The sequence below is a fragment of the Ambystoma mexicanum genome, chromosome 7p (genome assembly GCF_040938575.1).
Source record: "Ambystoma mexicanum isolate Mex_15411 chromosome 7p, UKY_AmexF1_1, whole genome shotgun sequence".
Lineage (NCBI taxonomy): Eukaryota > Metazoa > Chordata > Amphibia > Caudata > Ambystomatidae > Ambystoma > Ambystoma mexicanum.
Genome location: NC_090939.1, coordinates 507,116,075 through 507,139,445, shown reverse-complemented (window position 1 = coordinate 507,139,445; position 23,371 = coordinate 507,116,075). Strand labels below are relative to the sequence as shown.

Here is a 23,371-nt window from a genome sequence, read left to right as displayed (position 1 = left end):
GGGTTTGACGGAAAGAGTAAGTGCCCTGTGGCGATAAAGTTCAGCTGGCGAGGTGAAATGACAAAGTGCCGTGTAGCAGTGAAAGACTCCCATCCCTGTCCCATGTCTGTTGGGTAATGATCTTCCTGACCCCGAGATAGTCACAACGGCTACCCAATGGAGGGCCAAAGAGATCGCCAGATGGAACACTCTCAGAGCCTAGGGTCTGGAGTGCTTCCAGAGGGCTTGTTGGAAGGACCAGCGTGGCCGGTAGCCCCTAGTCCAGTTCCACAGAATGCTCCTGCGAGAGTGGGACCAGTAGCTACTGATGACCCTACTTTGGTAGCAGGGGACACAGTGACTTCAGAGTTGCCTGGCGCAGTGCAGGAACCTGAGGTGGAAGACCAGGTGGGGGCAGATCTGAATGGCCTGCCCAAGCTGGATGAGTTTGCATCAGCTGGGGGCTCAGGTCAGACTGACTTCTTCACAGCCCAGAAAGTGTGTCCCACTCTGGCGGGTCTGCAGAAGTAGGCGGAGGAGCAGGCTAAGGGCGGGTCCCCTGGACTGTTCAAAGTGTACTGGGAGGATCCTGTACAGTGAGCCAAAAGACTCTGAAGGTGAGAGCACCAGAAGGTTGGTGATTCCCCAGTGCCAGTGAAAGTTCCTTTTGGATTTGGCTCACCAGATTCCTTTAGCAGGTCACTTGGGAGTGACTAAGACATCGGACTGATTGTCTGCGCACTTTTACTAGGTTATGGAATTTGTCCGGTCCTGCCAGACTTGTCAAGCTTCTGGCAAGTCAGGTGGTGCCACAAAGGCCCCCTTAATTCCACTACCCATGGTTGGGCGGATTTTCGAGAGAATAGGCATGGATCCCATTTGATACTAGGTCCCACTCACCTTCTTGTCTGCTGCGATCAAATGGGTCTGGTTAATTGTTCTCCCTGTGTGGTTCCTTTTTAAAGCAGCAGATCTCTTTTGAAGATGCGGAGAGACAAGGCTCTCTGGCTTCTGCAAACCACATTCTTGTAGCTTGTGAATGTTGGCCCCCTAGTGGGGGATTGTCTACTGCAAATAGACTCAGACATGTCCGTTCACTGTCATTAATACTTCGAGGCGGGAGCTGGCTTCAGGTTGACACAGTTACATATGAAAGGTTTGTTGGGTTTCCTGTTTCCTTTGTTATCCTCTGGAGCCAGGCCCCATGGGTGCCTGTTTGAAGTACCCTCTACTGGAAAGTTAATCGCTGCCACCAGATGCAGGGCCTAACAACAGAGCAGGACAGTTCCATGGAGCCTTTGTCAGTTAATCAGGCTGTCCATGGCTTTGGGAAGCCCCCCCCCCCTTGGGATGACATTGTGCTCTGCTCTCATGTCCTACTCCAACTAAATATGACGGGGCCGACTGCGCCTGGAGGCTGTGGCCATGCCAGAGTACACTGGTCTATGCGTTTGTTGTGGTGTGAGTATAGGCAAATATGCATGGATTAGCCCCACAGTGTTTCCTGAGGCAGGTCTACCATCATCCATGTACTTAAACATTTCTAAAGAGCCCAGTTGAGCCCACGCCCACCATGCGGATAGTCGAATTCCTCACAAGGTGATGTCACCTTTTTTCTGCTGCAGATAATTATTTCCTCGAGAAAATATGTTGCAAGTGAAGGCAGCCCGGCCTTTAACTTACCCTGTATGAAATATTGTTTTGTATGCCATCTTAGTCAACTACGTCCGGATACCAGCACCACCAAAAGTCACCTCATTGTGTTACACCAGAAGGGTGAGACAGTCTAGCAAATATATATAACAGGCTAGTGCCTGTGATTACCTCAGTGGTTAGGAGAGTGCCAAGAGTTTGTGAGACCACATACTTTCCTCACTCCACCTAAAGAAGCTTAACTCTCAGTACCAGGAACTGCATATGGCAAAAGCACCCCCAGTTGCCCCCGACGACTGGCTCTAAGCCATGGTGTTGGCCTAGTCCCACTGCTTCTGACTTCTCCACAGCTCCATGGGTACTCGGTGTTGTTGTAGTTCAGTACAAATGAGCCTCCTCCACTAAACTGTCCTGCAGTGTCCACTCAATCTTCAACAAATACGATTGCCACACATGCATGTCTCCAGACAGGGTACTAGCTCTGCTGTGTCTGTTGGATGCTATAAGAGTCAGCCAAAGGATCAGCATTTTCAGCGTACAAACCAAATTCTGGTTGGAAGGCTAGGAAAGGCGACCACTGACCTAAAACATCTGAGTACCGAAGAAGTCCATCTGCTATTCCCGGCAGCCTCCATGCAGTTTCTTGTCAAACATGAGTCTTGCATGCCTTTAATTGGGTAACATTGAAAATTGCAGTAGTCAGGTACCATCCTCAGACACAAGGTTACTCTGACACATATAATTGTCTCGGAAACTAATGAAAAAGTGGGCCACATTCCCAAATAGCAATGCATTCCTTTTGTGGCAGACCACTTACTAGTAACCAAAAGAGATTTTTTGTTGTTGGTATCATGTGGCACAAATTGTACATTTTAAAGTATATTTGTTCAGTAACACTTATCAAAACTTGTAACCGCGGTACAAATAACTAATCAAGCTGGCCCACGTTGGGCCCGACCCTTGGGCATTGTCCTACAGGCCAGTCCAAGCCTGCCCAGACAGAATGAGGACAATTAGAAAGCCTGAACCACAGGTTCCAGAAACACTACATTTTCATAATTGTTTTAGATTGCAAATCTACAATGATTGGGACTAGAAGCTTCTGGTTTTCTTTCAAAATCTCTGAATGTGTATTATCTTTGGATGTGTACTCCCAGTTGTTACTCTTCTAAAATAACCATTTCTGATATGTTGTTGTGTTTAATCTCTACTTTACTCTGTATACTGCCCCACACATCACCTGCAAAGTTTGACCCTTGCCTGTTAAACCACAGCTACTACAGGTGAGCCAAGCAGTACTACATGAAGGCTGATGGGTATTCTGTTCTGGTCCTGGGATTGAGTGGACAGTCTGAAAAAAGGCCTAATTGGATCGTGCGGCTCCCTCTGCTCTTATGGCAACGGATGAGACTTGTGGTGACCATGCTTTGTCTGAGGGTTTCCTGACATTGAGGCTCCTAATAGCAAAGCAGCTATCAGTCTCGATGCAAGAGCAGCATATCCCACTAGGCATGGGGGAGGCAGGGCAGGGGTGTAGCTGCAAGTTGCTTTGCTCAGTCCTGGTAGCCAATCTTCTTCCAAGTAAGGAGCCCAGCAATTCTTCTTTGGCAAGGCAGAAGGAGGATTTTGCTACTGATGCCATAACTTGTGGGTAGTCCAGCTTGGCATTTTGTATTAAATGGAAATATGTATTCACTGTACATTTGTGGTTCTTTTAGTACCCAATCGATACCTTTGTTTTCCACATATCGTACATTTTTATGTAGTGCTTCATACTGGATTCCAACCACTTCTATGCGCTACAGTAACCAGTGTTAAATTGCATAACTCTACCAACCTCCGGATTAAAGGTCAAGTCGGCCCGTAGGTAGGATTCAAACGTGTGAAGTGCAGGTTGTCTTCCCGGGCATATAATTTTATTGAAACATTAAATCAACAGAAGCAAATAGAAAGGATCAACCAAGACATTAAAATGATCATCTTCCAATCCCATATATTGTGCAACAATAGTAGAAAAGGCTTGCCAAAACTGTGAGGGTCATTCTACTAAAAACAAACTAGGCCAAATGACCTATCTGCTCGTTGAGAGTGGCCCTTCAAGACAAGAGGAGAATTTGGGTTCTTGGCAGGGTAAAGTGGTAGGCAGATGGGGAACACAGAAGTGTTGATGTGTGCACGCCAGAAGCATGCGTGTCCCAAGTGCTGGTAGGATACTATGTGGTTCATGGTGGGAACGCATTGGTGTCTGTTTTCATTCCATAGGGGAGAACCCAAGATCTATTAAAAGATGCCAGGTTATCTGCCGGGGTGTGGATGATGGGTCTAAAGATGTGTCGTCCTGTACAACTATCTGTTATCACTACTTTGTAGTGTATTGCTCATTTTGTGAAAGTCATCCGATTTTGAGCCATGCAGTAACAACTTCTGCTGAAATGCTGACCCACAGCCTGCAAATGTGACGGCAGTATTGTATAATCGCCGCTTAATAGCGTGTTCAGAAAACATCACTTGTGCTCCCCACACCTCCAGTTGCCACTATCCATGTCTGAGCACTTCTTCGCTACTGTGCTAGTTTCATTGAGGGTTCTTGGCAGCTTTCCCGCAGGGTGCTGATCACACATTCGAGCGAAAGTGCCCCTCGCCCCCATTGCATGCTGATGCCACAAAAAGAAAACAAATGTCCATGATAAAACATCGGCTGTCAAGTGTGATTGTATCGCTTAAAAGTAAGAGCGCTGTTCCAAGTGCCAGAAAAACCTTGTTAGCTAAAACCCAACCTGTAGACTGCACTAAGCATTAAATGGAGGCAACGGAACAACAGAGACCCATACAAATGCTTTTTTTTTTTTTAGATTAGTATGAACCTACTTTTTATGGTGTCCAGTGATGTTAACCAATAAAAAAAAAGAATAACGTTTTTGCCGAAATGAAAATACCGAAAACTTGTCCAATTTTTAATTTCAATGTATATGGGGGTTGGGGCAAAGGGGTAAACAGGGTTGGGGGCAGCTCAGAAGCGCAGGGAAAGAGGGGTTAGGCTGACTCCCAAATCAAAATCATTTTTTTAAATAAATCAATATTTTCTCCGTAAAAAAGGTTCAGTCAAAAAGTATTCTCAGAAATGTCAATTCAGTAAGATCACAAAGATCCCTTTTTATTATCAACAAGGACCATACTTTGGAAGTTACCATCATTTATAGAAGAGTCGCCTGCTTTAATCTAATTTCCACTTCACCCAACAAGCCCCAAGCCTTTTACTGGAATCGCCCTGAGAGCAAACCTTCATCCACCTCTGCAGGAATGTTGATCTAAATATGTTCTGTATATTGTTCAACACTATACAGACATTCATATCTGGTTGTTTTTCTGTTTTCTTTAACATCAACACCTCCGCTGCCCTTGCTGGCTCTTTTACTGGAAAATGACGCTATGTAGTGTTTCTATCGAAAATGGTTAATTTTCATTGGGGTGGGTTTTTAAAGGGTAAAAAACAGGGGGTTGGGATCCCCCCAAAAATGCATTTGATGCAAATATTTTCGATGGATAGGTTTCGATGAAAAAAACTTTTGTTGGAAAGTTTTCGTTTGAAAGACCATAAACCGAAAATGACTCTTTCTCCTATTTCTCAACCATTGGATGACAAATAGGAGAAACAGCAGAGGCTTGAAAAATCTGCCAACAAACGAAATGATGGCCCAGAGGTGCAGGTAGTGCTAGTGGATGCAGACATGTCATGGGAGAGTGCTTTCCATGCAAAAGACCCAGGTGCCTCCAGGTCTGTCCCTATGCCCCAAGCTTGTCAACGCAAAAGGTTTTCGAGTGAACTGTTCAGCCAGAAGTGCCATTTGTACTCCCTAAGGAATAGAATGCATCTCTTAAGCGTGTAATGAATCTGATGAGGTCATCACTCCTTTCCCAGCAGTAATCTCTCCCCATGTGGCCAGGGGATAGCAGCCACTACCTGATCCTGGGGGCAGCTATATGAGGCAGGACGACATGGGGGTTGGTGACCCTCCAAAGGGGTGACATGACATCATCAGATGAGACATGGTATCCCACTTTTCTTCTTTGGGATACCCCTGCTATTCCCCCTGCCTTAATAGCCTTTAAGGCATGGGGAATGGAAGGGGTAATAGCTCCCTTCAACATCTATGGGACCTACTGATATATTCCACTGTTCTATCCATACGTTACCAAAAACTGATGACAATTTCCATGCATGTGAAAGTAATGTTATGAGAAAGCTGAATTGAGCAATGAGGATCAGTAAAGGCGAGAAACACAAAACGCGCTATATTGGTTTCGATTGCATGATAGGTGCCGTGACATTTAAAAACCCTAACCAGCTGGCAGGGAGGGACGCTGCCTGGGATCGACAGAGGGACCACTGTGTTGCAAAGAGAAGGCCAGAGGAAGAAGACTGCAGGAACCGCTCCACTGCGTAGAGGCCGTGAGAGGAAGCGGGAAGACCTTAACTTTTAACATTTTATAAAAACACTGAAAATGGTACAGCAGTGGCTAAGCGGTTCAAATCAGGCTCATTAGAGTGTTCACTTTTTTTCCCCAAAGGTCGGCATCATCTTGGAGATGTCATTCAGAGCCTACACTGCAGGGCAATGCTATGTAGATGTGAGCCAGCCAGGTGGGACTCAAGCCAGCCTGGCCCAGGTAGCTAGGGCTCATTCCTAGTCTCTGTTGACCCAAATGCGGTGTCGGAAGGGTCGAGCTCTGACACCGAGCGGATGGCATATGTTTGAATTTCGGTCTTGCCCGCTCCCAAGCACACATCTCTCCTTGGGGCCTGAGGGCCTGCCTGGAGTCTTCCCTCTATGGCTTCGAGTGTCATGTTAAGCAAGGGTGTCAGCAAAGCTGGTAGGGCTCATGAGCAGAACCTGCAGGCCTTCTCAAAGGTCTTGTTTTGCCGGCAGCACATTTTGGTTGGAGATTGTGTGTGATTGCATGCCAGGTGAGTCGGCTGTTGTCCTTAAACCAGATGTGAGCGATGACTGATTAGAACTCTATGGGCACACTTGCTTTTCTCCAGTACACTAAGTAAAAATAGGTCACTGCACCTTTTGAACCATCTTGTGTGTATTTATATGTTCTGCTTGTTTGACCTAAATCGGGGGCTGTTTTTGTGGTCTCACTCGCATTTTCTTTGCTACATACATAGTTGAAGGCTGCAATCCTGTGTCATATGGTGGCTGCTCTGAGATGGCCTTATCACACAGTTTTGGTATTAGCTGTTCATCTCTGAGCCTTGACAAAGCAGAAGGGTGGCATTGCTTTGCATTCTGGTGCTTGTTGTGTTCCATTCAAGACGGTGAGAGAGGAGCTGCAGTTGTGCTATTTTTGCTTGGCAGTGGGATTTATATTTTTTGTCAAGATGGTTTGTGCCTTTCGGGTGATCTCTGTGGGGCAGGACAAGTGTGGGAATAAGCCCAAAGTGATGGGTAGCGCAGTCGGCAAGGTCAGTGAGGGACACCAGACACAAATATTCTTTCGGAAGGCATTAGGCCACATTTATGATGACATCTCTTACATCATCAAAATGCGACAGACCATGACATTATCAGACTTCCAAATAGCAATCCAACGAAAGCCTCCTAATGGCCTCCTACAAATACTACCCTGCCGCATTCCTGCGGACCGAGCTCTCGAGGAACAAAAACCTGATCATACTTCCCATACTCAATCCTCCCTGCTGCCAACACGTGCAGTCAGCACACATAGGCGCTTACAAAAATCATCTACAAAACACATCTACAAATGCTTGCGGCCTGCATACCTTGGTCTGATTCCTGCATCGCTCGCCTCGAGCACTGCAACCAGCACCTGAGTTCCTCCGTCGCTTCTCCCTCACCAGGACCAGACCGCCGGACCTGAAAGCGAAGCAGAAACCCTGGAACAAATCCAAAATTAAAAAGGTGCTGCCTACGCACCTCGACGGTCCTGGGCAGGGCAAAAGCGAGGGGGGAGCACATTGCACCTCCTCTCCTTATACCCACCAGGACGACTTGGCTCTACTTCCGGCACCGGGTGGTGGCGCATGCCAGTGAGGTTGCTGCGCTGCCCAGCGCCAGGTGGACCCCTTCCCCAAACTGGTGCCTCTCCCCCCCTTGGCACGCCTCCCAATCTGCTTCCCTGGCCACATGGCAGGGCTGCTATTGGAGGGCTTGTGGTTGGTGAACGGGCTGCAGACTGGTCTTGGGTCCCATGTTGTGGCTCTTCTAGCGTGCAATGCTGGGCAAAATATGTTGTGTCACTGTGCCATGTCTGCCAGTGTTGGGATCCCGAGTGCAGATTTTGTGTTTTGGTATGTGGGTACACAGAGAGTTGTGTAGGTTTTGTGGGTTGGGGGCTAGGGGCATGGTAGGGCTATTGTGTTTTGGCAAGGATGAGAGGAGGTGCCAGGATGCTGTGTAGGGGTCTTTTGTTGGGGTGGCAGGTGGGGGTCTTGAGTTTTAGTGAGGAGAATGGGGGGGTCTTGTGCTGTAGAGTAAGGTGGTGGGAAGACCTATTTACAAAGCCATTCGTTTTCTAAATCAACATACCCCTACTTATGAATTATCTGGCTCTCCCACCTCCAAGATACTCTGGCCTGTTGTGGGATGGAATAATATGTCAAAATAGGAGACTGGTTACCCCTCCCTTACTTGGTCATAGGAGACTGGTTACCCCTCCCTTACTTGGTCAAGGGCACGCAATGCTTACCCTTATCGGATTACTCAACCATCAGCTGTTATTCATGCTTCCGGTTTATGAAAAAGAGTATCATATTACTCGTTTGTTTTTGTGTTCCAAAAACAAATGTATTCATAGGATGCATAAACAAAGCCTAAGAAACGGCTTCATCAATTAGAAAAATTGGTTAACAAAACAACATGAATACCCAAATTGTGTTCATTTAGTGCTCGGCTCGGACAACATATATGCTAATTACAGAACATACTAGGTACAGCAAATTATCACACACAGAAAAATCGTTGTGACTGGGGGTTAGTATGATGGTGATTTTGCTACTATTTTGTCAAGACACATTGGTGTAGACGGTGTCTTATCTATTCTGAAGAGCACAGAGGAAGTGTGTAGTAACGAAGACCTCCGGTACGCAAGGTAAGTTCATAGGGTCTTTATTGTCCTTGTCCTGTACTCAATCAACAAGACACAGGGATGGTAGGGGACACAGATGACACAAGATCACAAGGGAAACACCAGGCTCAACCCCACACCCATCTTCTCAGCTCTCAGCTTTCTCTCTCTGACCAACCGTCACCCAGCAGAACACTTCCACCACCAACATTCCACTAGCAGATGACATCACACACACTGCTACCCTGCAAGCCAGATTACAACACCTCTCCCTCCCTAGGGAAACGCAAAAGAATGACTAAGGCAAAATTACCAGCACCAAACCCTAAACATCCAAACCCAGCACGGTACCAGAAATTCCGCACACAGCGGTCGCCTATACCCAGAACCCCTGGCAACTTCAACTTAAAGGAACCACACAAAGGAAAACCCTTCACAGGGCAAACTGGACCACGTAGAAATTGCCAACGGCACCCCAATTCCATGACAACAACATGCTGCAACCCACAACCTATTCACCAAGTCCATCACACTACTCACCAAATCCCTCGGTCCTAACCCTCGAGGCCTAAAAACAATAAACAGTGAAGACCCTATGAAATTACCTTGAGTACCGGAGGTCTTCGTTACTACAAAGTGAACCTCTGCAGTTTTCTTATTCAGATTGTCGACACATGTTTTGGCTCTCGGTCCGTGTTACACTGTACTCGCGTGTACACAGTTAGTTTTGGAGCCACCTTCAAGACATAAAGCTCATTTTTGTACGGTACTAGTCAGAGAAACTGCCTCATTGTTTATACAACCTACAATAGATAACACAATACAGATGTTGGTCTACAGTTCTTAAACTTCATTTGAGGCTTTCTTATGTGTTATAGTAATGCAATGAAAAGGAGACTGCCTTGTGACAACGCAGGCGCAGTAGGGAACTTGTAAGGGCGATGATTTCTGGTCCTTGGTACTCGGATGGCAGATATCTGCCAGATAACTTGCAGGTATGGGCGAATGTATCTTGCTACTATACAAGAGCAGAATATAGACATGCAAATCCTCTTGTTACTGCTGTATGTTTGTGGACAGATTATGGTCACTCTTAATAAATGGTTAATGATCCAAATGTGTGTCCCCTACCAGATGTTGGGTCCTATGGGAGATCAATATCCATGGACAGTGAATTCATAGTGCTTGATGAGTCGCGAGCTGCAGTTAGTTTAAGGTGAAAAAGAAATGTCTGCGAGGTGGCACACTGAGAAAGGGTGCATTGCTTATCTGGCAACATTGCAAAGTGCTATACATTGCCTGTAGGAGTAGCCCATTCGAGAATTAAGAGAGACAGTGGAGTTAGGCAAAGGTGGAAAATCTGCTCCCCCGCCCTGCAGCCACTGCTGCACGATTGGACTGGGAACCAAAAGACGCCATGGAAATAATTTTCAAAGAGGCTCCATATTACACATTTTCGGCAAGCTCAACCCTTTTCCTACAAGAAAATGTGGATATAAATAGGTTACTGTTCCGGTATGGGGCCCGGTGGTGCGGGGTCTTGCGAGTGGAGGGCTTTGATGGGCAGGCCTAATGCATGAGGCGTAGCGCTAAATAACACACAAGAGGCAAGAGTCGGATGGCATTGACTGGCGAGAGGGAGCGCTGCTCGCCTCTTTAATACCATGGACACGTGGTGTGTGCCACGTGTCTACAACACCTGTCAGAGCACGAGCCCAGAAGGGGCCTTAGTTACAACATCCCATGCGAATGGTAAATGTTCAAATAATGACAATATGCAACATTCGATACATTTTTAGAGCATGTGCATGGAAAATCATTACTTTCGACCGTAAACACGTTATGATCTGGCAGTTTTTCACAGGGCGTCCGAGACGCATCAAAACCCAGCCAGTGGGCCCCAGGCATTACCGCTGCACAATACATTTTATCAGTCCAGAATGGGGTCGGGTGGCGGTTCAAATGGTAGCACCCATAAGAATTAATTTAATACACTGGGATGAATACATACATTAGGAGTGCAATGACACCTTACTGTGTCCACTTTAGGCATATGGCAATATGCAGAATACCAGTTTTTCAGGGAACACTGTTTCTTCCTGGGGATGGTGAGACCCACCGGCCACATGAGCACTTTCCTCCAAGAAAGCCGTGGCCCGATCTGGACAACTGGTGACTGTGGTTGGCATGCTTGCCTACTGCAGGATCATCCGTACTCCCCCGGGTGGGAGCTCTTATCACATCAGCCCGACAGAGGTCACATCGCCACCCTGCAGGCTCCTCAGATCAAGCAACAAAATCTGCCTGGAACAAAAACCATACCATGAGAAAAAATGTGGGGCTCCTTCTCCCACTTAGGCGCAAAAACCTGGAACAACATCCAAAAGAAATAAGAAACACCAAAGACCACCTACAATACAGAAAATTACTAAAAACCTGGCTTTTCAACATCAGATTCAAACTGAAAAAGCGAAACAACCGAACGGGAAACACAAAGAAAAGGATGACAAATTTAGTAAGACACTGACAACATCCAGAACCGAATAAAGAAACTCTTACTTCAACAAGAGAGACGATGCTAAGTCAAATAGGACACAAGCGACACCCATGAGGACAGAAATCAGCATCCCTAGCCAATTTCCAGCCAACAACCTTGCCTGCTCCATAATTGCTACTAGATATCATACTTGTATAGAGTTGTGTGAACGTTAGCACTTGCCACACTCAAACTAAGTTGGTGATATTGGCATGGGCATTGACCGAAGGGAGTTGTGAAGGCAGATGCCGCCACTGGACATAATTGCAAGCATTGGCATTTGCCACGTTCAAAAGGGGCTGGGAGCGGTAGCATGCATGAGCAACTTTATACGATGATGAATGCCGACCATATGGGTGGAGTAACCCTGGTTGACCGATTCCGCGCACGGACTAGATTGGGAATGCTCTCTGGGCCAGATTTGAAGGGACACACAAACGCCTGCCTGCCCCGCATACAAACAGGTGTCACGTAGGTGGCTGGTGCCCAATTTGGACAAGGTTATGAATGTGAGGGGATGCCATGTGGTAAAGGGACTGTGAGTGTCAGACAGCCCCAGATCTGGACAGCAACGCTCCCGCACCCAACCTGAACAGAATATGGAAGTTTAGCGCCTCGCTTCCAGAAAGCAATGCCAATTAACCAATCCACTAACAATTTCACCCCTCTGCATACACCTCTCAAACTCTAACCAAACACAACTACAAGCCTACAACACAACAATGTGCACAAACTTTACTACACTGCAACAACAAAACAAACCACACAGACTCGCACAACGGCTACCGACCGTAAAACACCCCAAGCCCAGCCAATGGACTTCCTGGCTGAGGCCGCCAACCAGCACATCACTGCTCTCTTGCACTTGTCCAGCTTATTCCCACTAACTCACCCCCACCCCTCCCTTTTCAGAGCCGCCAGGGGACCACTCCGATGGTGATAGTGCACAGTGCAAATATCTTTCAACATTAACATATTCTTTGATGGCGGCACTCAAAGCTGCAATGACAGGACAGCGGATTTGCCGCAAATCCCTGTCCAGGCTCGCCCTGGCAGGAGCCATCGGCAGCAGTGTTCCGGGCCGGACCATGGCAGGCTCCCTCAAGCTGGAGTATTTTGTGGGTTGCATGCCGGGAAGGCCGGCAGATCGGTTGCGAGGAGGCTTTGCCCCTCATTGTGGCCACCATCTTTGCCCCGAGTGCATGGCAATGCTGTACGCTGTTAGCATGCTTGGCCATGCTGGTAGCAGTGTACTGGAGTCCATCCTCGTCGCCAGTTGTTATGGGGCCCAGCGGTCCCGGGCCCTGCGAGTGGAGGGCTCTGATGGGCAGGCCTACTGCCTGAGGCGTAGCGCTAAATAACACATGAGAGTCGGGTGACATTGTCTGACAAGGAGGAGCACTGCTCGCCTTTATTACCATGGGCACGTGGTGTGTGACACGTGTCCACAACATGTGTCCCTGCACAAGCATAGGAGGGGCATTAGTTACAAGTGTTACCCCACAAGAGATACCCAGGGTGCGGAAGCTTAGAGGCGTTGCTAGGGGGTGCCGTAGTGCTGGATAGAAGCACAGGGGCTTTAGCGTAACCCCGGATTTACTCCAGACCTAGCAACTAGAAGACTACTGGGAATTCTTCACAGTTCTCTAGGCCAGTCTACCACCGGAGTATTAGTGGGGTGAAGTTGCAGGCCCTGCATTAGACCGTGTAGAGTGGTTGGTGACAGGGAAGCACTGGGGTGTAGCGACACCCCCTAGGGATCAGGCTAGTGTGAGGCGCAGCCTACCGCGGAGTGTGAGAAAAAAGAAAAGCCACCGAGTATGAACGACGGTGAAGTGTGAACATTGCAATAGACGGGATTGGGAAACCGCGCGGAAAGGTGCTTGAGGGAGCGGCCCCGCAACACGGAGAGGGTGGTCACGGTCGCCTTGAGCTAATGGCTGGCGAGTCAAAAACCGAGAGCCGCGCGAAGCAGATACCCACTTTCGGAGCACAAGGCCCCGTCGGCCTCCCAGTGACACCGCCCTCCCCAGCCCCCGCCCTCACTTGGAAACCTGCGAGTCGGAGGCGCCGCTTCTTCCCACAGACACTGAGGGGCGGAGCCGAGTGGGGGAGGAAGCGAGCGGGCATCACAGAGCCGACTAACGATCGGCAGCGAGCGGAGTCGGACGTACGCAGACTGTACAGCAGCAGCAGCACTCGAGCGGAGCACAAGACGCGGAAGCCTCGAGCCCCACCGGAGCGCAGCCCCGAGGCCACTGGAACTGACTGACTGACCACCGTGTCCTAGCAGGAGTCGGGAACGGTACCGGGTCGGAGAATGGCGCTGCCCAGCCCCCCACCCCCGTCCCTGTGACCCCACTGGGTTCGGACTAATCTGCTACCCACGGACGGCGTGGAATTACCAGGAGGAGCCGAGAAAACCCTACCCGCGAGGAGGAGGAGGGAGCCGGGGAGCCCAGCGGAGGAGGGCTTTGCCCGGACGCGGGACGCCGCCAGGTCAGTGGTGCTTTCCCCTCAAGCGGGTGTTGGGGTTTTCGGAGTGCGGTTGTGTGTGTGCGCGCTGGCGCTGTTGTTGTATGACTTGTGAGCGGTTTGGTCCGTTCAGTGCGCAGCGTCCTGGCTCCGCTCTGCAGGCCGCCCCCTGCCTGTTGTGGCTAGACTCCCGTGTCACTCTAGTGGGGCGGGGGGGGTGTCGGCTCCGCGGATACGCACTCGTTTTAAGGTACACCTTGCGAAGCACGGTCTCTTGGTGAGGAACGGCGGGCCGGTTTGGGTGGGCTCTAGGTGCATTGGCCGGCTCGGGGACTCCTCCCGCTACGGGGAATTCGGGGATGAGATTCCGCTGTGGGTAATTTCCTCGTCGGGGGGGGGGGGGGGCGACGCTTGCGTTTTGTCTCGATGTGATGTCGCGAGGCGCTTGTTTCCGGGGGAAATGCCCAAAGGTTGCCAGGCTCCATTCAAGGTCAGGGTCCAGGCTGGCGCAAATTCAGAGAAATTCATCTGCGATCCCTGGAAGGGGCTGACAAAGCTGCGGCTCCACTAAACACTAGCACAGAGCTGCGGACCACTATGCCGTGCAAGAACACCCGCCAATATCATTTTGGTGACTATGTGGTCGTACCTGCAGAGTTTACGGTAAAAACACACCTTTATTTCGAAGCGCAAGTAAACTTCAGTTTTATAACTACAGTATTGTATACAATAAATGCAGGAAACGGAAGGCTGGGTCGGTGAGCGGAGGCTCCGCTGCAATTCGAGCCTGGCCGTATTACACCCTCCCCCCCGCCCCGTGGGGTGCGTAGTGGCTATCGGTGCTCCTCATTGCATATTTCGAGACTGAGACGGACCAGTACAGTGAGGCCCTGCATACGCTCAAGTGACCCCCCCCCCCACGGAAAGTTAACTGGCCCGGACCACTCGCGCGAAACCTTAGCCCCTCCCTGCACCCTCAGAATCGGGGTGATTAGCTAACCCTGTTTGGGGTTCTCCTCACTCAGAACTAGGTTTATTCGTGCCTTAGCAGTGCACCACGGTTGCCGTTTGTCGGCGGTGCATCCATGGGGGGGAGGGGGCACCACGGGTTAACGGGGACGTGGTCTGCAACCCCCCACTTTAGTCTTGTGTGGAGGGGTTAAGGCACGTACGCCACGCAGCTTTCTTATGCTGAAGACGGGAGTCAGCGGAGTGTGGCAGGCGAAGGTGTAGGCTTCCTGCCAGCCCTGGGATAAGTGAAAAGGTCACGGGGAAGTAAGTGCGGGTTTGCACCTGAAGCTGTTGGTGAAACTGATTCGTGTGCTTGGCAGAACCCGCTCTTACCAGCCGCACAGTGTCAGATCGTGGGCGGAAGGAGGAGGGCGGAGAAGCACCCCGGGGATCGCTGCTGGAGTATGCCACGAGAAACGGTCCAAATGAGCCTTGCGAAGCCGGGGTGTCATTTCGAACACGCGATCTTTTAGTATGTTCGTGATCTGGGCGAGCTGTAGGCGACCCGAAGGATACTCAAAGCCGAATACAATCGGAAGTGGCCGCCCGAGCCTGGCTCTCCGATTCCCTCAGCCGACCTTTAGGAAGGGGTAAGGGCAGCCTCCCGCCAGGGCCTGCCTGCCCGCTGGGATAGCAGGCAACCCTGCGCCTCTTGGGATGAGACGGCACAGTCCCCCCATGTGGTGGTAATGTTTCTCTTTAGTGAGAGAAGAGTGGGCAGGCACTGATGCAGGGAGGACCGATGCCAAAGCCGGTGAGGCGAAAGGACACAGATCGTGTGCGGCCGGGCCTATGGGCATATCCCGGTCAGGGCAGTTGCCGGCGCTTGCCTGTGAGGGCGCAGCCGCACGTCGCTCGGCTCAGGCTTCTTTCTTTGTCTGAGCCCTGGCGGCTCCCGCCCCCTCTCCAGCACGCACCGGTTCTGGCACCGTGCCAGCCTTTGCTGTGCTTTGCCCCAGGGGCGCCCCCGGCAGCTCCTGCGCTTCAGGTCAGGGTGCGGGGGGGTTCTAAGCGTGACTGGGACCAGATTGTCCCCGGCAGCAGGGTATTGCGTTCGGCCACTGGTGCCGACTGTTGCGCGTAATCCTTGCTCTGCCACCACGTCCGCCGAGCGGCAGAGCCGCGTTTTCCACTGGCTGTGGTTTACTGTCGGTGCCCTGGACGAGCTGCCCTTACAGGAGTTTGTTTGGATAGAGGGGCTCCCCTTTCAGTCATCGTGTTAGATTTGGCACAATCCACATGTGTGTACCAGCCAGGCAGGGGAGGGGTGCATTCGTAACCCCCACCCCTTACCTCTGTTCTTGGATGGTGTGGACACATTCCAAGGGCGGCCGACTAGGGACCCCTTGGGGTGGGGAGCGAGGGCAAAGGCCCCACCTGCTGCTGTGTGCGCGCAGCTCGCACCACTTGCGCCTTGCAGTTGGGGGCACACCGTGTGCGCAGACTTCGTGTGTGGTGCCGCGGCCTGTGCAGACACCCTGGCATAGCAACCTGTCCTATTGGAAAACGAAACCCACTGGGTCCTGATCTGCCTCTTAAGTGTGTGTGAATATGTATAAATGTATGTGTGTATATATATATATATCTCCGCGTGGCTCACGCAAACAAGTGTCAGCAAATTGTGGATTGGCATTGGTTACTGTGTAAACTTGTGTCGCGTTAAATGGCACTCATGTATTTAATATCGGATAGCGTGGATAACGACGGCCAATGTCTTGCGAGTTTATATAATCTCATTCTTGCATGGTATTGGTATCGGGCGACCGGTACTCTCATGTGTGGGCACGAGTAAACCATACAGCTTTGTTGCAAGATTGCACATAGTCCGTGCTACTGAATGCCGGGACTAGGCCGTGCATAGTTCTTGGACTATATATATATATATATATATATATATTGCTTTTACCCCCCCCCCACCCCTCTAAACCATGTGATGAAAAGTGGTTGAACGGGCGGCTTCAAAGTGCACCCTGTCTCAGTACGGTGCCACATGCACCCCCCCATCTCATTTGTGTATACTCGCACTTCTCCGAGGGCCTCCCAACTGCACCCTCGTGTTGGAGACCTGGCTTTCGTTCTTCCATCGGGCGTCAGAATCCGAATCGATTCTGGTCACATTTGGAGTGTTGGTAATATGAGAGATGCACCGACCACTTCGACTGAACTGTACCAACACTAAGAAATCTGGTGGATGTCCTTGATGGAAGGGTGCAAGACGAAATATATAATTGCAGTAGTGAACATTTCTCTGAAATTTTAACCTGAAGTACTGCAATTGCCAAATTTAAGGAAGATCTTTTTTTTTTCTCAACCATATTATAGATGTGTACGTTTTGGACTGTGATATTGCTAAACAATTGTTTCAATTTCAATACAATTACATTTTTAAAAAAAGAGCTGCACCGACCCGACCGTCACTTCGACTGAACTGTACCAAGAGGGTATAGGCTAGTCCATCCTGGTACCACGTGCCCCCTTCCAATTCGCCCGAGTACAATTGACCGAGTTGATTTCTGGGTCTGCGCGATTGGCATTGTGATAACACCCCCATGCCATCCCTCAATGTAGTCATCGCACCTGGGAACCATCTAGAAACAATGAAAGCTTAATGTCAACAAGCCAGCCCTCGAGCATCAAAGCCTTTGGTGGGGGTGGTAGTTCAGAGTAGCCTTTCATGATTATTTTCCGGTTTCTCTTTGGTGTTTGTGGGGGGGGGAGGGGGAGGGGCAGAAGCAGCATAGTTATAGGGCCATATCTGCAGTGGTGCTCGAGACTTTTGTGCTTAGCCTTCCAATGGCAGGGATGTGCTTTTCCACATCTGGTTTGCGTACATAGTGCTTTAGGGTTAGTGTGTGCTCTTCTGAGCTAGGGCGGCCAGAATTTCAAGACGAAAAACCGGCACGGCTAACATAAAGGGAGGGAGCGGACCCCCGCCCCCCAACAACTCTCCCCCTCTATATGAATAATATAAAATTTAAATTGAGCGGGTAATGCGTTAATGTTGACATGTTAATTTAAAAAGGGGCTTTTACTGTGAGTGATTTTAAAGGCCTTGCTGTTCATTTGTTTCTCTCTGGCACAGTCAGTTAATGCAGTGTGGCTGGTGGTAACAGCAAGGTTGGGGATCGAGTCCTTTAAGCGATAGTTATGATGTAGATGTAGTTTATAAATGTATTACATGGGAACATCATGCACCCTCCCCTTTCACCAAAAATGCGATGGGACAGGTGCCCCAATTCCAGGACAGTCCCGGCAAAGCCAGCTCCGTGTGGACGGTCCCCCAATATGCGCACCTCGTATCCAACGCGATACCCGTGCTTGGTTAGATGGGTAGCGTATGAGGCTGGATGCCCTTCTCTTCATGACCTAGGTTAATATGCCGGAGCTAAGCCAAGAGGGAATCGCGGAGGGGTCCGCAATTTACGGCTGTCCAGATCATTTGGACTACAGCGCTCATGATCCGTCGGCATGGACTATGCTCCCTAGGGCTGGTGGGGGCCTTTTAGGCCAACTCCTCTGGACAGCCAAAGTGTGCAGACTCCTGTTGCTTTGCATCTCAAGAAATGCCTTGCACCAACTACAGTGATATAGTCTACCAAAGGATTTCCACTTGCATCTGCGGGACCAGGAGACCGAAGCTCGGGCGAGTTCACTGTGGCCGCGCTTGATTCCGCCCCCCAACTTTTCATGGCACACCATTTTGTTCCCCTCATTTTGCAATGGCACCTTTCCTTCAGATGTCATGCCCAATCGCCCACATGTTCAGCAAAGTTACTACACTCGCTGTAAATGCCTGTGTCCACCTCTGTGGCTGTTTAGGCCTTCTTTTTTATTGCGGTGCATACGAATTGTGGCTCCTGTTCTTAGGCTGTTGTGCAGGCACGTTTTTGCTTTAGAGGGAAATGCATGTGCGTACCGTTTGGACCAAAGGGTGTGGGAGGGGTGGCCCTTCAACCCTCCCTTCGAGGAGGGCCCTTGGGCCGCGTGTTCGTGTGCACAGCCCAGTCATCTGAGTGCCTGCGGTCCCGGCTCTCTGGTGACAGCCCCCCCCCAGTGCATTATCGGCCCGTGATGAGCCTCTTGGAGGGGGCGATTCCCCCCTCCTCCCCGCAGCCCACACTATAATTTGTGTGGCTGGTTTGCTGGATAATCTCATTAAGGCGGCGCAGGCTCCCGGTGCTCCTCTGCGCCGAGCGCACAATGATCCATTCATATTGACCCCGGCCCGGCCTGCCTTTCACATGCTAATCGCCGCATTGTGGTCCTCGGGGCGCAGGGAGCGTCAAAGGCCGGAAGCGAGCACGTTACAGGTGCAGCCCCGGGCCCTATCGTTCTTTCAGCACGCCCCCTCCCCCAACCCACAGGCGGGCGCCTGTGCATTTGTCATGTTTAATAATGGGCGTCGTACGTAGTGGTATACCAAAGGGCGCCCCTTTGCACAGCCTGCAGTCCATTAGTGTCTGGTACGATGCGAGTCGGTATCCCCCAATGCGCTTTCAGTTGTGCCTGGGGCGGTATATACTGCGCCATGGTTCGGGGGACGGGGTACTCTCCTGTAAGAGCGGGGAAAGGTCTAACCACTGCCGGCTGCGCTCGTGTTTACAATCGAATGTGATGCTTTTCCTACCTGTATCCCGTGCCCTTGACTCGCTGCCATGTGTGGGTGACAATGCCGGCTGTTTCGCTTGCACGCCCGTTCCCACGCTGTATGAGTGTGTGCGGGAAGTACGACTCCAGCATAAACACAGGGTGGCGGGTGTACGGTCAGCCGGGATCATAAACTGGAAATCCGTGTTTTAGTGGTTTACACGTACACGCACAATTTACAAAATCGGTTCCCCCATTGCCTGGCAAACCGACTGTTTTGCAGGCGAATCGCTGTTGCTATGTCTACATTCTAGTGCCACGATTATCGTATAGCGCCTGGTCTTGCATGTACGCTTACGGTAAATTGTGTATAGGTGTGTGTGTGTGTGTGTGTATATATATATGACTGCGCGAGTTATGTGTGTATGTATGTATGTGTGTATATATATATTTATATATTTATTTAGACTGCGCGAGTGTAAGGGGGCCCCATCTCAACATCGGGTGGTGCTCGGTGCCTCCTTAATTCGGTTCGGTGTCGCAGCACCTGTGTTCATGCGCTTGCCTCAGTGCTGATTGCAATCGGCACGGTGCTTTCACGCAAAGCCCTCTGACACCAATGGTCTGTCACGTGTTTTGGAGCGGCCGGTGTGCTTCACCGTATGTAGCTGAAAAGCAGTGGGTTTGTAGCTGCTAACCTTGTATTGACCCTGAAATGATGAGTTGCAAGACCGGTCTGTCGGAGAATACAACTGGCCTCCCCTTAGCACCCGCCTAGCCCCTGTGCCCCTCCCCCATTTGTTACTGCACTTGCAAGAACCGAATATGACAAGGCCTAGTAGGACTTTTGTTTGTTTGTTTTTTTTTTTTTTTTTGATTTCTCCCTCGCCCCCCCCAACCCTCCCTTGTCTTGTGTGGTGCCTTGAAACACTATTGTTGTATAGACACCGTACATTTATCAAATAAACCTGGTTACGTGCCGAGTGGTATAGGGATGGCACTGCGTTGAGGCACCTTCATTTGTATTTTAGTAATCACGAAAAGTTGCCAGTGGAGAGTTGGCCCGTCATGTTTGCCTTTTTAAAGGTGTGGTTGTGGGGAGGTTGCACGGCACGCGTTCACCTATGGTTCCATCTTCCCACAATGCACACTCCTCGTACAATCCCGTCCTCGGAGGCATCTAAATGTGAATTAAAATGTGTGCGAGCCGCTGCTATTCCGCCATTTGCTATCATTAAAAAAAATATCCACGGGTGGCCTAATATGAGCGTAAAATCGCGTCCCTGTTGTGTTGGTATTTGCAAGCCGTCGCGGGGTTTCCGTATTTGACACATCCCACGAGCTCGCCCTCCCCCTTCTGGCATTGGTGTGCCCGATCTTGTACGGCGATCACAGCTGCTTGAAATCCACCCCGCAGGCCGCGCATGGGGCAGGCAGTAAGACCGCTTCGTGCCCGATGTGTGCGCGCTGCAGCCTCGTATCTAGAACGGGCGTGCGTGACGCCTTAGCTTTATTGCCGATCGCTGGGCTGCCCAAGAGAGGCCACAAACCAAACCGGAGCTAGTGCCAGCCTGTATCGAGCGCAAGAGCAACCACCCCAGGGCCATTTCGGCCCGCCAGGACAGAGGCCGACCCTGGTTGAAGCCGTTGTGCCATTAAATAGAGCAGGTGCTCGGAGACCATACTATAAAGTGCCCCCCAGGGGTTGGCACAGCGCCTGCCGATTCATCCCCTTTTGTGGCAGGCTTCCAGACTCGCGCCGCAGCGGAGGGTGGGGCCTTTTTGTGTGTCACACCACCCGGCGCTTAGCCCTCGGTGTCATTTGCTTCTCATTTAGAGCGTATGCGTGCTAGGCTCTGCCGAGGGCATGGCGCATCATCGGGCGTTTAGCTGTGCCCAAGCCGAGGTGCCAGATGTATCCCGAGATGTGCATTCTTGCTCCACGCGGTGAGAGCAGGTGTTAGTCATGGTGCCAGCCCATAACTGGTACTGTTGGCACGAGATTTGGTAAACGGGCCTATCCATGGATATTAGTCTGGCAGCGGCTCCGTAGCCTTCCTCCCCTTGCTATCGTACGTGTATTTACTATGTAAACCCGCCCACAAGGACACTCGTGCGCCAAGCGAGTAATTACCATGCCCTGTGTTGATGCCTACTGGCGGGAAAGATGACCCCCGATTTGTTTGCCTCGCCGGGCCTGGGGCATGGCCTGCCTAAACCAGGGGATTTAATCTCCATGATGGCTGGCCGGGTGGGCTCTCGTAGGCAGTCAAGCGACGGGCTATGCTGCCTATGCAGCTAGCGCCCCATGCGTTCGGGTTGGCGTTATTCCGCAGGCCCCGGGCTTCTTGTGAAGTGCGAGTAGCGCCTGCCTTGGGGTGTCTGTGCCGTAGGTCCCTAGTCACGGGCTGGCTCTGAGGCAGCAGCTCCTGGTTATAATGGCCTGGCTTTGCCGGAAGCTGTAAGGACTGGAGCTCTAGGGATATTGTGCGCAGAAGGGGCAGTAGCTCTTGCTCAGGAAGCCAAAGAGTTGCAGGAATAACTGCAGTCTGAGCGTGGGATGCAGTAAACCTCGATTGGGGGAGCATGCGTTGTTTAAAAAATAAACCTTTAACAAATCACAATATATCATTACACAAATTAATGAAATACTTTACAATATAACAATGTTAAAATCACAATTAAAACAGAATTTGCAATTTCATAACCCGTTACGAACACATTTTAAAAAAAATACAAACATTTCCAAACCAGTTACCAATAGGAAGATGGAATAAAATATCCATGATATATTAAGCTTCCACTCAGGTTCATCAATACGTTAAGGAACTGATTCATTGAATATTTGCCCAGTTCAAAGTGAATTTGCACTGCTGAAAAGCTGCCGACACGATCCCCGATTCATGTAACTGTGCAAAGTCCGTTCAATTTCATTTTGAACTGCAAAAATGACTGCTGACTTTGCCTGGACTTTGCCCTGCAAAAATACACTTTGCACGGTTCCATGAATCAGGGGTTGTGTTGGCAGTGCAGTCACTTTTCAGCAGTGCAAATTAACTTTGAACTAGGCAAATATTCCATGAATCGGGCCAGCAGTGTCGAAGGTGCAATACATAAGAGTCCAAATAGTTAGTCACTGCAATAGTAATGACATTTATTCTTCCGAAAGACACATCTGCCAGATGGACTCACAATCAGATGAGGCAAACAATTCAACGTATTACCAAAATAGATCGGTCTTTTAGGGCAGGCTGTAATAATATTCTGCAAGGTTTCTCTTGACAGAATCTACATCAACTTATCCATAAAGAATTAAAATCTCCCATGTCAGTAAAAAACTGTAAACATGTTCCTCTAATTCTTCTAAGAGGGTACAGTTAAAGATGGAGCACGTATTCCATCGTTTTATAGTATCAACTTAGATGACATTAGTAATTTATAAGAATGCATTTCGTCTATTGTGAGGGTAAAGTCATGGTAAAGTAACTGCAATTTGACTTTGGTTTGGCAACCAATTCAAACACACATGACCCAATTTGCTCCAATAAACTGCAACAGAAATGTAAAAATGCTTCCACAAAGTGGTCGCCTTTATTAGCTAAGGTAAAACCTAGTCTACAAAAAGGTATCCCTTGGGTGGATCTAAAGTCTTGTAATAAACATTCAATTAACTGGCCCTTGCTGTGAGAGTAATAGCCCAACACATCGTATCGGGGCAAGAGGCAAACTGTTTGGAATGTGTAATAACTTTTTCCAGATTAAATATTTCAAAATAAGGAGACGATTTTTCCCCTCAAGGCTCTTGGTAGGGATCGTGGAAAATGTACTGTACTTGTTATCAATTCTACAGTTGATTAAGCAATTTGATCACCCCTGTCTTTAACCACACTTTGATTGGTTCTTTGTAGGGTTTCACCAAAATGATCTAACAATTTATTAGGAGTTGAGTCAATACGCAATGTATACCAAAAACCCAGTGAGAAAACGCTGCAGGCCTATTTGGGCACCATCAAAGATCATAAAATCATCCACATTGGG

The 23,371-nt window shown here is 49.7% G+C and overlaps 1 protein-coding gene across 6 annotated transcripts in view; it reads left to right on the top strand.

The window, feature by feature from the left end:
* BCOR (BCL6 corepressor) overlaps window positions 1–23,371 on the top strand; it is a 437,367-nt gene that overhangs the window by 370,542 nt on the left and 43,454 nt on the right. For 4 of the 6 annotated variants that reach the window (XM_069636545.1, XM_069636547.1, XM_069636546.1 and 1 more), the window contains exon 1: window positions 13,374–13,759. The exons of 1 other annotated variant lie outside the window; for it this stretch is intronic. The gene's annotated coding sequence lies outside the window, so the exon portion shown is untranslated. Of the gene's footprint in view, window positions 1–13,373; window positions 13,760–23,371 lie in introns of those variants that run through there. One more of the 6 variants, XM_069636541.1, reaches the window with a different exon arrangement.